This window comes from Halichoerus grypus, chromosome X, assembly GCF_964656455.1.
Source record: "Halichoerus grypus chromosome X, mHalGry1.hap1.1, whole genome shotgun sequence".
NCBI lineage: Eukaryota > Metazoa > Chordata > Mammalia > Carnivora > Phocidae > Halichoerus > Halichoerus grypus.
This window is the reverse complement of record NC_135727.1, coordinates 112,278,626-112,291,204: the sequence shown is the minus strand read 5'-3', so window position 1 is coordinate 112,291,204 and position 12,579 is coordinate 112,278,626. Positions and strand designations below refer to the sequence as shown.

Here is a 12,579-nt window from a genome sequence, read left to right as displayed (position 1 = left end):
TTTTTTTTTAAGATTTTATTTGTTTGAGAGAGAGAGAGAGAGCATGAGCAGGGGGGAGCGGCAGGCAGAGGGAGAAGCAGGCTCCCCGCTGAACAGGGAGCCCGATGCTGGACTCCATCCCAGGACCCTGGGACCATGACCCGAGCCCAAGGCAGACGGTTTAACCTACTGAGCCGCCCAGGTGCCCAAACCCTAAGAGACTCTTAACTCCGGGAAACAAACTGAGGGTCCCTGGAAGGGAGGTGGGTGGGGGGATGGGGTAACTGGGTGACGGGCATTAAGGAGGGCACGTGATGTGATGAGCACTGGGTGTTCTATGCAACGAATCACTGAACTTTACCTCTGAAACTAATAATAATAAAAAATAAAGCAAAAACACCCCAGGCAAGTCTAAAACCAGTTGACTTACTGCAGTGTGCACAGTTGCAGTGTGCGTGCCCGATACACAACACACAGGTTTCAAAGTTTGCTTGCAGTTGTGATTTTCAGAAAGCAGCGGCTCTAATCCTGGCTGCACACGAGAATCTTCTGGAGATAAGTTTAAAAAGACCAATGTCCAAGGTTCACTCAAGACCAGTGATTCAGAATCTTTGGGGGTAGGGAACAGTTAGCAGTATACAGTTTAAAACTCTTCTCGGGTTATTCCAAGGTAGAGCTCTGGTGTGAAAACCATTGGTAAAACACAATTTAAACATGGCTCATGACATTTAAAAAATGGCCGTAAGCTGTTAGCCTTCAAGCAATGATTCTAAACTAAGCAATATCTTGCACCCAGATAAGGCACAAATCGTCTTGATTTTTCTGAGTGCTTGTTCATACCACGTGGTATTGTGTCCATCATTCCGCTGCAGCTTTTCAGAAGGAAATCTCCCTAAAGTAAAACAACCAGCCAATTTGTGTCCAGACTACCAGTTGATTTATGACTTTGTGTATTACTTTTCAGCTGATTGATTCCACTAGAGATGGAGCCATCACTAACCATGAAAAATGTACAAACTTTCCTCACGACTTTGTCAAATGGAAGCTTCTGGTCGCCCTGAGTTTGGACCGCTCAGAGGCTTGCAGAGCAAGCTGTTTTCATGGTCGAGTGTTTCACACAGCTTGGTTGAGGTCAGAGCCACATTCCTGGGAACCTTGCCCCTGCTGAACTATGAAATTTCCTGATTAAGGACATGAGAGGAAATAAGGCATTAACTAGCACCTACGCACAGCACACCAGCTCGGGGAGTTCTTTTTTTCTTTCTTCAGGAGAATTAAAAACAGAAGATGCTGCTGTTACAATTCTCTGAAATAAGATTACAAAAGCAAGGATGAACATTTAACAGCTGTTTTGGAACAGATTCTGGGAATAAACAAAAAGCTGCCTATGGTTTCGCCACAGTTAAAAAGCACAGATACGCTGTGATTCATACCGTCTATAGCTCGGAAGCTGAGCCAAGGAAATGATGCCAAGAAAAGACAATGACAAAGGGAGAGGCTTAATCATCATGACAGATGCAATTATAATTAAATGTAAACTTGAGAAGAGGATTGCTTCACTCTGGCAAGAAGGCCAAGGTTTGGGGGAAGTCTACAGCAAGTGGACCAAAGGCTGTTGTTACATTTCTCTCCCTACTCAAAGAACTTCCAACTTTTACTTGTTATTAATATTTATAAAGTACAAGAAAATAAAATAATATTATTTTAATAGCTGGTATGAGGTTTCCTCTTAGAAGGTTCCAGGTCCTCCCTCCCTCCTCCTCCCCACTCTCTTTTATTTTCTGCCTGCTTGCCTTCCTTAAATTTAAAAAAATCAGCCTGTTTAGAGTAGAAGCTGAGATGTCAGGGGGAGGAAGTGTGAGCAAAACTTTCTGGATGAGACAGGAAAGGAGTTTGTGTTTTGAACCAGAGAGGGAAAGGACAGAGCAAAGTAGAACGAGGGGAAAGTAAAATGAGCAAGATGGCCAAAGACTGGGGGTGCACTGTGTAACCCCCAAACCTCGAGCGAAGTTCCCAACACCCAAAGCGCTTGTGTCGGGGAGGTGGTTGGGGATCTCACACAGCTTCTGGCAAAGCATCTGACCTTTGGCAAGGAAAGGAGTCAAGAACTCACACAGGAACAACAAGTCAGAACCGTGAAGGAGGGAGTTGAGGATTTCCAGGACTCAAGGGGAGGGCTGGGGACTCTCATTGTGAAACTTGGGGTTTTGGCCAAGTTTACCTTCATCTCCCAAGGCCAGCCAGGCTTCATCTGGGATATATTTGCAAGAATTGGGAGTTTTTCATTGAAGCCATGTGGCTAGGAAGCCATGTGTGGTTTTTCAGTGAGTTCTCTGCACTGTATTTTAAAGGTCATACCTGGAAAGATTATCGAGTTTCTGTGGGATGCGTGAATCCCTGATGCACATCTCCCAATTCTGACCGCATTAGGTGGCCATCCAACAGGTGAGACAATATCCATCGTCTGACCACCCACCAGGCCACCCACCTGTGAACTCTACAAGCTTTCTGTGTTTAAGGCACAATGCTAGACACTTGGGTGGGTGTAAACAAATATGCACAAGACATAGATCCTGATCTTGAGGAGCTTAGTGTAGTAATGACAACTGTAGTGGGTTGAATTGTGCCCCCTGCCGCATTAGGATGGATCCTAAATCCAGGGACCGTGTCTATAAGGGACAGAAAAGGAGAAGACATAGAGAAAAGACGGCTATGTGAAGATGGAGGTGGAGAGAGACTGAACTCCTGCAGCTCCAAGCCAAGGAGTGCCGAGTGCCAAGTGCGGTCGGCGGCCACCAGAGGCTGAGACAGCAGCAGGGAACAGATTCTCCCTCCGAGACTTTAGGGGGAGCCAGCCCTGCCCACATCTTGATTTGGGACTTCTGGACTCCAGAACTACAAGAGAATACATTGCTGTTGTTTTAAGCCACTCGGGTTGTGGTTATTTGTTACAGCATCCCCAGGAAACGAATACAGCCACGCATACTGAAATAGCTAGGTGCCACGATGGACAGAACAAGGGAAAACAGCAGGTGTTGATGAGGATGCAGAGAAGTTGGAACCGTCCTGCACCGTGGGTGGGCATGCACACTGGTGCGGCCACTGTGGAGAACAGTATGCAGGGTCCTCAAATATTGAAAGTAAATCTACCCTATGATCCAGCAATCCCACTTCCGGGTTCCTCTCCAAAAGAATTCAAAGCAGGATCTCGAAGTGCTGTTTGCACACCCATTGTTCGTCACAACATTATTCACAGTAGCAAAGAGGGGGAAACCATCCACTCAAATGTCCATGGACAGATGAATGGATAAAGAAAATGTGGCCTATACATATAATGGGATATGAAAATTAATTAAAAAGAAGGAAATTCAGTCACATAGTACAACACGGATGAGCCTAGAGGACGTTATACTACGCGAAAGAAGCCAGTTGCAGGGGGACAAATACGGGACGATTCCACTTACATGAAGTATCTGAAGTGGTCAAAATCATAGAAACAGAAAGGAAAAAGGTGGTTACCAGGGGTGGGAAGAATTGGTGGTTAATGTCTATAAAGTTTCAGTATTGCAAGATGAAAAAGTTCTAGAGATCTATTGCACAATGATGTGAATATACTTAACACTACTGAACTACACTCTTAAAATGGTTATGATGGCAGATTTAATGTTAAGCGTTTTTTTTACCACAATAAAAAATATAGCTGACGACCAGGCAGAAAGGGGGAAATGCCACAATTCAAATATAGTAAGGTGCTTTGAAAATTTGGATGGAAAAGTGTTGGCCTAAGGGTATGGGAGTGCAGGAGAGGAAGCAGCTCAGAAAAGGTTTTATGGCAATGGGAACAATTGTGATGGATCTTCAGGGATGAAAATACGATTTTGATATTCAGAGATGGTGGCAGATGCGGACTAGAGAAAAGCGCCTCCATGCACATGGCCCAGCTGAGTACGAGAGACAAGTGACGGTGCCTCTGTGCGGAGTAGAAAAAGATGCTGCTTTCTCCTGAGGGCCTGACGCGGCAAGCACAGTGTGAGCAGGTTTCAGCCAGGTATCCCTTTGCCTTTCACATTCTGCAGAATAGAATTAGCTGTCGTAGGTCCACACACCGAGATAAGAAGCTCAATTTGGGAGAGAAGATGATGAGCTCCGTTTGGGGCACAGTGAGCAGGACATCCAGGTGGAAATAGGAAGCAGGAAGCGGAAAATGTAGAACCGGTGTTTGGAGGGAAGTTTAGGATTAGAAGTGTAGACTGGGGAGTCACTTCCATCGTGTTAAAACTTTACTGTAAGCTTTGCGCAGTGGCAGTATCGTAGCCAATGAGGTTTATCCGAGGCGCGATTATTGCTAATTGAAAACTTTACTGTAAAAAATTGGTCATATGGTACCAGTTAATTCCCCATCTCTTTCCTATAGAACGCTGCTGTGGCCACCAATGAGGCAGACAGCGCCCTCTGGTGGAAATATGAAAACACTCCTGATCGATACCACCCACCGTCACTAAATTATTTTGAGCAAATACAACTCAAGATCATTCTGTTTGAGCAGGTATCGCCTTGCTGCCTGGAGTCCCGCATGGGTCTGTTTGGTGCCAGATACTGGGGCTTCCTTCTCCACCCTGAAACTGTATTCCTGCTGAGTGTCTGGGTCCAGCAAGAAATCAGGCACACTGTTCACACTATTTCACACTAAGGTGCTGAGAGTGGCTGGACCAAGCAGAAATCCCCCAAAGCCCTGTTACTCTGCCCCTCACAGCCTAGAGACCAGCCAAGCTTGGGGAGGCATTGTCCTAGCTTTTTTTTTTTTTTTTTTTTTTTTAAGATTTTATTTATTTATTTGACAGAGAGAGAAAGCACAAGTAGGCAGAGTGGCAGGCGGAGGCAGAGGGAGAAGCAAGCTCCCGGCTGAGCAGGGAGCCCGATGCGGGGGCTCGATCCCAGGACTCTGGGATCACGACCGGAGCCGAAGGCAGCTGCTTAACCGACTGAGCCACCCAGGCGCCCCTGTCCTAGCTTTCTTCCCCTGGGGTCTCATCTGCTCCCTTGAAGGCAGATCCCCTCCCAAGAAGGAGTGAGAAGAGGGGGAGAGAATCCACTTACAGGACAAGGGAGAGAACTTTCACCACTCCACTCCCTGGCTAAATGTTCCCTCACATTCTACTCCCCGGGGAAAGAGGGTGAGTGAGGGAGTTCATTGTATCCCTTTGCCCTGAAGCCCGCCAGAGACCCTCCCTCACACTGAGGGCAGCGGGTAAGGGCAGAGGCCCTAAACACCAACAATTCTGTGTCAAGTATTATTTTTTTCCCACTTTGTAGTTGAGGAGACTGAAGTTCAGAGAGGTTACATAACTTTTCAAAGGTCACACCACTAGTAAGAAATGGACCCAAGCAGAAGTGTGTTTTTAGATTTGAGATATAATTCATATACCATACGATTTGTAAAATGTGGTGGTTTTTAGTATAGTCACAAAGTTGTGCAACCAGCATCACTATCTCATTCCAAAACCTTTTCCTCACCCTAAAAAGGAATTCTCTACCCCTTAACAGTCCCTCCCTGTTCCCCCCTCTGCCCAGCCACCCCCTCCCCCCAACCACCAATCTGCTTTCTGTCTGGATGGATTCAGCTATTCTGGACATTTCATGCCAATGAAATCATGCGATATGTGACTGGCTTCTTTCACTTAGTGTGGTGCCTTCAGGGGCCATCCATGTTGTAGCATGTGTCAATGCTTCCTTCTTTTTTATGGCTGGATATTCCATTGTATGGATAGACCACATTTTGTTTATCTGTTCATTGGTTGATGGACATTTGAATCGTGTTCACTTTTTGGCTATTCGGAATAATGCTGCTATGAACATTCATGTATAAATTTTTGTGTGAACACATGCTTTCAGTTCTCTGGGGTATGTACCTAGGAGTGGGACTGCTGGGTCCTACAGGAACTTTATGTTTAACTTTTTGAGGACCTGCCAGATTGTTTTCCAAAGTGGGTGCACCATTTTACAGTCTCACCGGTGATATGTGAGCGTGCCAGTTTCTTCCCATACTCCCAAGCAAAACTGATTTTCAAACTTATTTTCTTCTTCCTTCTCTTTCTTCCTTAAATATATATTTATTGCTTACTATGTAGCAGGTACCATGCCCAGCTCTGGGAGTTCAAAGGTAAATATGCCACTGCGTCCATACTCTAAAACTCCTCAGGCCAGGGGAGACACGGCATATTTATGCTTGCACAAGGGTCCCTGTCTCATGCACTTTGCATGGTTGTCCCAGCCTCAAGTGTCACTTCTTGCAAAATATAAAGATGAACTGTAAAATTCATGCTAATAATTTAAAATTTTTCTTTATTTAGAATGACATTAAATAGCAAATAACACCATGACATGTTGAGAGAGAAAGAAAGAAAGAAAGAAAGACATACTGTGGAAGAAAGGAAAAGGCTCTATATTTGAGCGGCTGTAATAGCCCTCATTTGCTGCCTTTCGAACACGGGGTCCCGCATTTTTGTTTTGCACCGGTCCCCACAAACCCAGGCTCCGTACCCGGCTGGGCTCTACAGCAGGAGGGCTCTACAGAATTACATGGCAAAGGGTATGGATCTGGGGAGGGGTGAAGAATTGGGCCCTTTGCGGAATTTACCACACCCTGCGTCTGATAGTCTGGGAAATTTTTTATTTTGTGAAGACAGCAGGGAGTGGAGGCTCTCACAATGCTCAGATCTTTAAAGTTTCTTCTTGAGAGTGGTAAAGGATGATATTCGGGTTCAGCAGGAACTGTTGACCAAATGTAGATTCAGTTTTACATTTATAAATGAAATCCAGTTTGGAGCCAATTGCTTATCTCTCAATTTCAAACACAGGAAAGTCTTAGCTGGTCTTGCTCACGGCTGACATCCTTGAGATGTTGTTTTGTTAAAGGAGACCATGAATTACTTTGGTTAGAGACTCGCTTGAGCAGTGGGGCGGACTGGCTAGAGGTGATGGTAGAGAAAATCAGAGAGAATGTCTGACTTCTTCCCCAGCCCATCACATTGATGGTCTCTTCTTTACATAAAACTTCCTTGCTATTGTCTTCTTTTGGGTTCATCATCCAATTTCAATCGTTTTTCTTATAAATGGACTCAGAAATTTGGTGGGAGATGCAGACCCGTGCCCAAGGTCACTTAGCTAGTAACCAGAAGACCCAAGGCTAGAATCCATATCTCCATAGCTTTCCTTTTATTTGGAAAGAGTTGCACTGTATTTTTGTCGACTGTTAATCAGCTTTGCAAATATCATTTTGGGGCAACATGTTGTTATTACTTTGGTCTTTTCCCCACTTCACTGGGCTATAAGCCTCTGTCTGGCCCCAAAAAGTTTAGTTTGCACAAAAACGTTATCATGAATTGTTTAAGACTTTGAAAAAGTTCTTCCTTGGCAATTCTATTAACCATTAGACAAGAAATTAGAGAAACAAATCTGCTGCCTGCTTAATTCAGCCCTTCACAAGCGTTTCACTTAGGAATATGTGTTTCCATCCCAGAAATGATTAGTAGATGGTTAAATTACAAGAGGAGGGAGAATTAACATTTTGAATGAAAGGGTATATAATGAGAGATTTTGAAGTGGAAGAAAATTGCTCGCAAAGAGATAGGATTTTGAATGAGACGAACTGGTCTAGCTCTTTATGTACATTACCAGTTTCAATCATTACATTTTGGGGTCCTTTTCAGTTCTGGCCAGTCTTAACAGGCTGAATGCTTACCCTTCAGTGCAGAGTTTTGCTGGAGTTATACCGCTAAAAATAGAGGCACGGGTATCCCCCGCTTTTCAAAAGTTCATCTTATGACACTTCATTTTTGTGAAAGACCTACATTAGTACCTGTTTTCCCTAACCGAAAGAAGTCTGAAGAGGATTTTTGCTTTTATGGATAAAAGGTGAAAAGTGAAAATAGGGTTCAGCATTTGCGCCGCAGCGAGCCCGAAAGAGGCAGCTCGCACCCCGGGCAGCAGGAGCGGCCCCGCCAAGCTCCTTCCCCGAAACTACACTCAGCAGGTCAGCATCTAGCCGCCAGAGGTTGGAACTGGGTCTGTGAGCTTCCGCACTTTATCTCGATTTATTTTGTGCATCCATCAACAAGATGTGTCTTGAGGTATCAGAAAAGCCTAAGAGGTTATTGTTGGGGTCTGAGACTGTTCAAAAAGATTTCCATATAAATTAATGATAATTGCTTCCTCGATTTATACCATTTCGGCTTACAAAAGGTTTCAGAGGAACGCTGGACTTTCTCGGATGGTGGGGGAAATTTTATGTTGTCCAGATAGTTTCCCAAGAAGGTGTGCAGCCAATGTGATGGTATGGGGCAGGATAGAGCTAATCTATCTTCCTTCTCTCTTTTATTCCTTTTCTCATTACTGGGCCCAGAGTGCATCTGGTCTGTAGGGACGTGCGCTTACTGAGGGCCTTCACCCACAAGTACAAAAGGTTCTGGGGCCTGGCAGAGCCAGGCAGAACTCTGGCTAATTACTCAAAGAAGCTCTAGGAGGCCATGGGCATCCTCTAGGTAAAGCTAGGCAACCTGGTTGGGTGTTAGGTTTCTCAACATATCAATATGAGACAGCCTCTTTGGGACTTGATCCTACTAATGTGGGAACCACAGAAATCTTTGAAAACTCTTAGGGGCAAAATGCTGGAATTTTTTTTTTTTCATTTATCCATTCATCTCCAGCATATCAAGCAAATGTTTCACATCTGCCAGGCAGGGACCCCGATGGGAGCCACCCAGTCACTCTGGAAGGGGGAGGGGCTCATGGGGGACCCTTGGCCATGAGGATGGGCTGGTGGGTCAAGACTCCCCTCTTCTGGATCTCAGGTGGACCATTCCGAGGTGGATCTTCTACAGGCCCTCCCTCAGGTGGGCCCCGATGCGCGGGAGCCACCCTTGCTGAAAGGGATGACTTTCCACAGTGAATTGCCTGTGTACGTGCTGTCACCAAGGGGTCTGCATTTGGAGGGAACTGAAGCTAAGACTCAGCATTTGCATCTGTTCAGAAAAACCGGAGGAGAGCGAGGGCATAACTGAAATGTGTGTGCCATCCAAAGACATTGGCAGCCCCAGAGCAGAAGCAGCCTGTCCCAAACATGTCTGAGTAGATCCCCAGGGTCTCCTGGTACGTCCGTGAATGACCAAAATTATTCCCTTGGTGATTGATCCTGCTGTTCAAGGGCAGAATGTCTGAACTTGTGTGGACCTGGACTCTAGAGATTAACATCCTGGAGGCTGACCTAGTCTGCCCTTGGCCAAAAGGAGGGACTGAGAGAGTGACAAACAGCCCTGATGGCGACTTGGCCATGATAGTCCCAAGTGAAGAAAAATAGCACTCACGGGAAGTAATGTCCAGGGAAGGTCGCTGTGAGCACTTTGGGAACTAGACAGAGACCAGGAAAATGATTAACAATCCCCCACTTCTGACTAATGAGACTCACTGCCGCTCCTTTCCCAGTGACAATTCTAGCCCTTTCTTAATTTTCCCACCTCTCGAATAAAAATGAGGTCGCCCAGTTATTGTATTGCTTCTGCCTCTTGACAACATGGAATTCGGAACATGTCCCCACTTCCTTAAACTCTCCTTAGAATCCCTTAACACTTGCCTAAATCCGGCAACAATCCTTCCTGCAGTGCCCCACGGGTCCTGGACTGGGTTCTTCCGAGGGGCAGCAGGAGACCTGAAGCGACTGGGTCTTGACCACAGGTGCGTTCCTCCTGGTCTTCCGTCAGTAGGCACCTCCTCTGGCCTCTCCGCTCCTTGCCAGCTGATCAGCCTGGGAAGCGATGCTAGGGGAAAGAAAGCAAACGTCACCATTTACAAATGTCTGCTTTTTTTTCTTCTCCCTCCTCTTTATCTGACATAAATCCCGTCTTTGCCTTTGTCAGATGGAATTTATCTGCTTAGTGGCTTCCTTTGTATGCACGCGCCCCGTGGTAGACCGTTACTGAGATGTGCCCGTAACAGCGGGGTCTCCACCATGGCTCCGTATAGTCGATACCTTCGGTTCCCAACATACATCTCCTTCCGATGCCCTTCCCCTGGGTCTGCCGACTTGGGCTCCAGCTTTTGCTGAACTCTCCTCTCCTCTTTGCAGCCCACCAGAAAGCAAACAAACAAAAAGAGTCCCCAAACTTCCAAACTCCAAAACGACATCAAAAAAGCCTCCGACTTGATTTGGCAACGTGGTTTCTGTCTCACTCAAGCCTCTACCTCAACACTTTGCTTCTTTGCAGACCTAAAGGCTCATTAATGAGTGAGCAATGAATACCCAATAATAGAACAGTTAAGTATAGTGCATTGGCCGAGTAGACTATCTTCCAGCTGTTAAAAGAGGCAATTAAGGCAACCTAGAAACAAGGAAAATTATTTATGAAACAATTATTTATGAAATTAAACATAATACAACAAATGGTGAACACTGTGATTACAACGAGGTAGCAATCATTTGTGTGTAGCTCAGGGGCTAAACGGGGTTGCCAGGTGGGATTTATACTAAGTATGACGTGATGGCATGAGCAGTAGGCCTGTCCAGGCTCTATTAAATGAGAGACAGAGGAGCCCAGTGGAGAGGATCAGGGGTTGGGACTATGGTGAGGCAAGCGAGACACTTGCACAAAATTTAACAGAGTGCCAGGCAAACACACTTCAGTAATCAAGACAAAAAAAATTTGTGTACTATTTTAAAAAATCAGAATTAAGGCAAAAAAATCCATGGTGAGCACAGTGTCAAAATTTTACCTGTTCTGGTATGGCCCAGAGAGGGAGTGCCTCACTGCCTTACCCTGGTCTCAGCCTTGCTAAGGACAATGACTAGCCATGTAGGGCCACTGGCCCTCTCCCACCTCTAGCACTGAGCTTCACTGAGAATCGGGGCCACTCCTTACTAACCCCCAAAGGAAGGAGAATCCAAATGCACACTTGGTTAGGGAATGGTTGATTGGAGGAAAAATGTTTCCATGTAGTGCAATGTCAAATCGATCTTTCAGGGGCTTGGGCTGGGACAAGAAGATCCAGCACGTCTAAGTGCCCCACCATGCAAATCTCCATAAAGGACCACTCTGTTAAAGTAACCTAGTTGAGTGACTCTTGGAGATTGTTCGAGTATGAAATGGAGGCATGTCTATGAGTCAGAAGCAGCAAAGGACATCACTATAGCAGCCTGGGTCTCTGGGGTTCCACTGTCCTTGTAGGAGCAGCGGCTGAAGGAGGTGCATTACGTTTGCGGGAAAATGTGTACAGGACAAACCAGAACGTCAGGAGCCGACAGTCAGGCATTTGGAGATGATGTTTCTGTATAGTCCGCAGGTTGGCGGTGGGGGCTGATCTAGAGAGATACAGTTTTATAATTGTTGTAAACCTATTGAACAGTCAGGCTGGGTGGCCTGTGAAAAATCAGATTCTGTAGGCAGATATGTAAGGATAGTGGGTAATGGCTCTAAACAGAACTAGTGTAATGGTTGTATGGAATCGTGTAAGGTTTTCTTAGTGCTTTTATGTGATCTTTTCAGTTAATAAAAGGGAAAATGAAGAAATATCACATCCACAAAGTTACCTATGTAGAACCTGGCACGGTAACCTGGGCTTGAGCAAACTTAAATGACAATATCTCACACGATCATCTGAGCAGGGTATCTGTGAGGTCTTATCAAGATCAAGGTCATCACTTTCCTAATGGTGTTCTTACTAGAAAATGCTAGGTCAGGTTCCTATGAAGATAAAATGCCTGTAGGATGAGGCCTAAAATAAGCATTCTGCATTTAACTTTAAAACAAACTACTAACAACAACAAACTATGGCCAGTGGTTCGAACGTGTAGCCAAGATTGAGAAAACATGTGAGGTCAGTGATGTCCAATAGAAATTTCTGCAAGGATGGAAATGTGACACCTGCACTGCTCAATAGAGTAGAGGGGCTCTTGAACACTGAAATACTGTGGCTCGTGTGACTGACTTTTTCATTCTGTTCAACTGTAAGTAATTACAATGTGACTGTCAAGAGCTGCATGTGGCTCATGGCTCAGGGCTACGGTATTAACAGTGCAGCCCGCTGTGCGCTCCTGTTCCAATTTTGGCTGGTGTTGGAGCCACCTGAGGAACTTGGTAAAAATACAAAGGTCCAGGCGACATCTCACTTCAACAAGCCTGAAACTCTGTGTTCTTTATTAGCTCACCAGGAGATTTTCTGTAGCAGCACTTGGCCAACTTACCGGGGATCTTGGCAAAATGCAGATTCTGATTCAGTAGATCTGGGGCCTGAGAGTCTGTGTTTCTAACCGGCTGTCATTGGGGCCAATGCTGCTGCTTGGGGGACCACACTTCGGGTAGCATGGCTCTAGATTTTGATTCTATTTGTTTCTTTTTAAGGTAAATTCCAGAATGGATGCTGTTACCCATTTTTGAACATTTTTTAAAAGTTGAGATATACTTGATATATAACATGTTAAGTTTAAGGCATACAGCGTGTTGATCTGATACATTTATATACTGCAGTATGATTACCACCGTAGCCTTAGCTAATACCTCTATCATGCCACCTAATCATTATTTTTCTTTTGTAGTGAGAATATTTAAGATC

At 45.3% G+C, this 12,579-nt stretch overlaps 1 long non-coding RNA gene and 1 pseudogene across 3 annotated transcripts in view; one reads left to right on the top strand and one right to left on the bottom strand.

Moving 5' to 3' along the window:
* Positions 1-4,267: 4,267 nt before the first annotated feature.
* On the top strand, positions 4,268-4,350 carry LOC118520378 (U4 spliceosomal RNA; annotated as a pseudogene).
* A 1,954-nt stretch (positions 4,351-6,304) lies between these two features.
* Positions 6,305-12,579, bottom strand: part of LOC118533319 (uncharacterized) — a 28,526-nt gene continuing 22,251 nt past the window's right edge. For 2 of the 3 annotated variants that reach the window (XR_013444723.1, XR_013444724.1), the window contains exon 6: positions 6,305-9,791. This is a non-coding gene — a long non-coding RNA (uncharacterized LOC118533319). The other variant, XR_013444725.1, reaches the window with a different exon arrangement.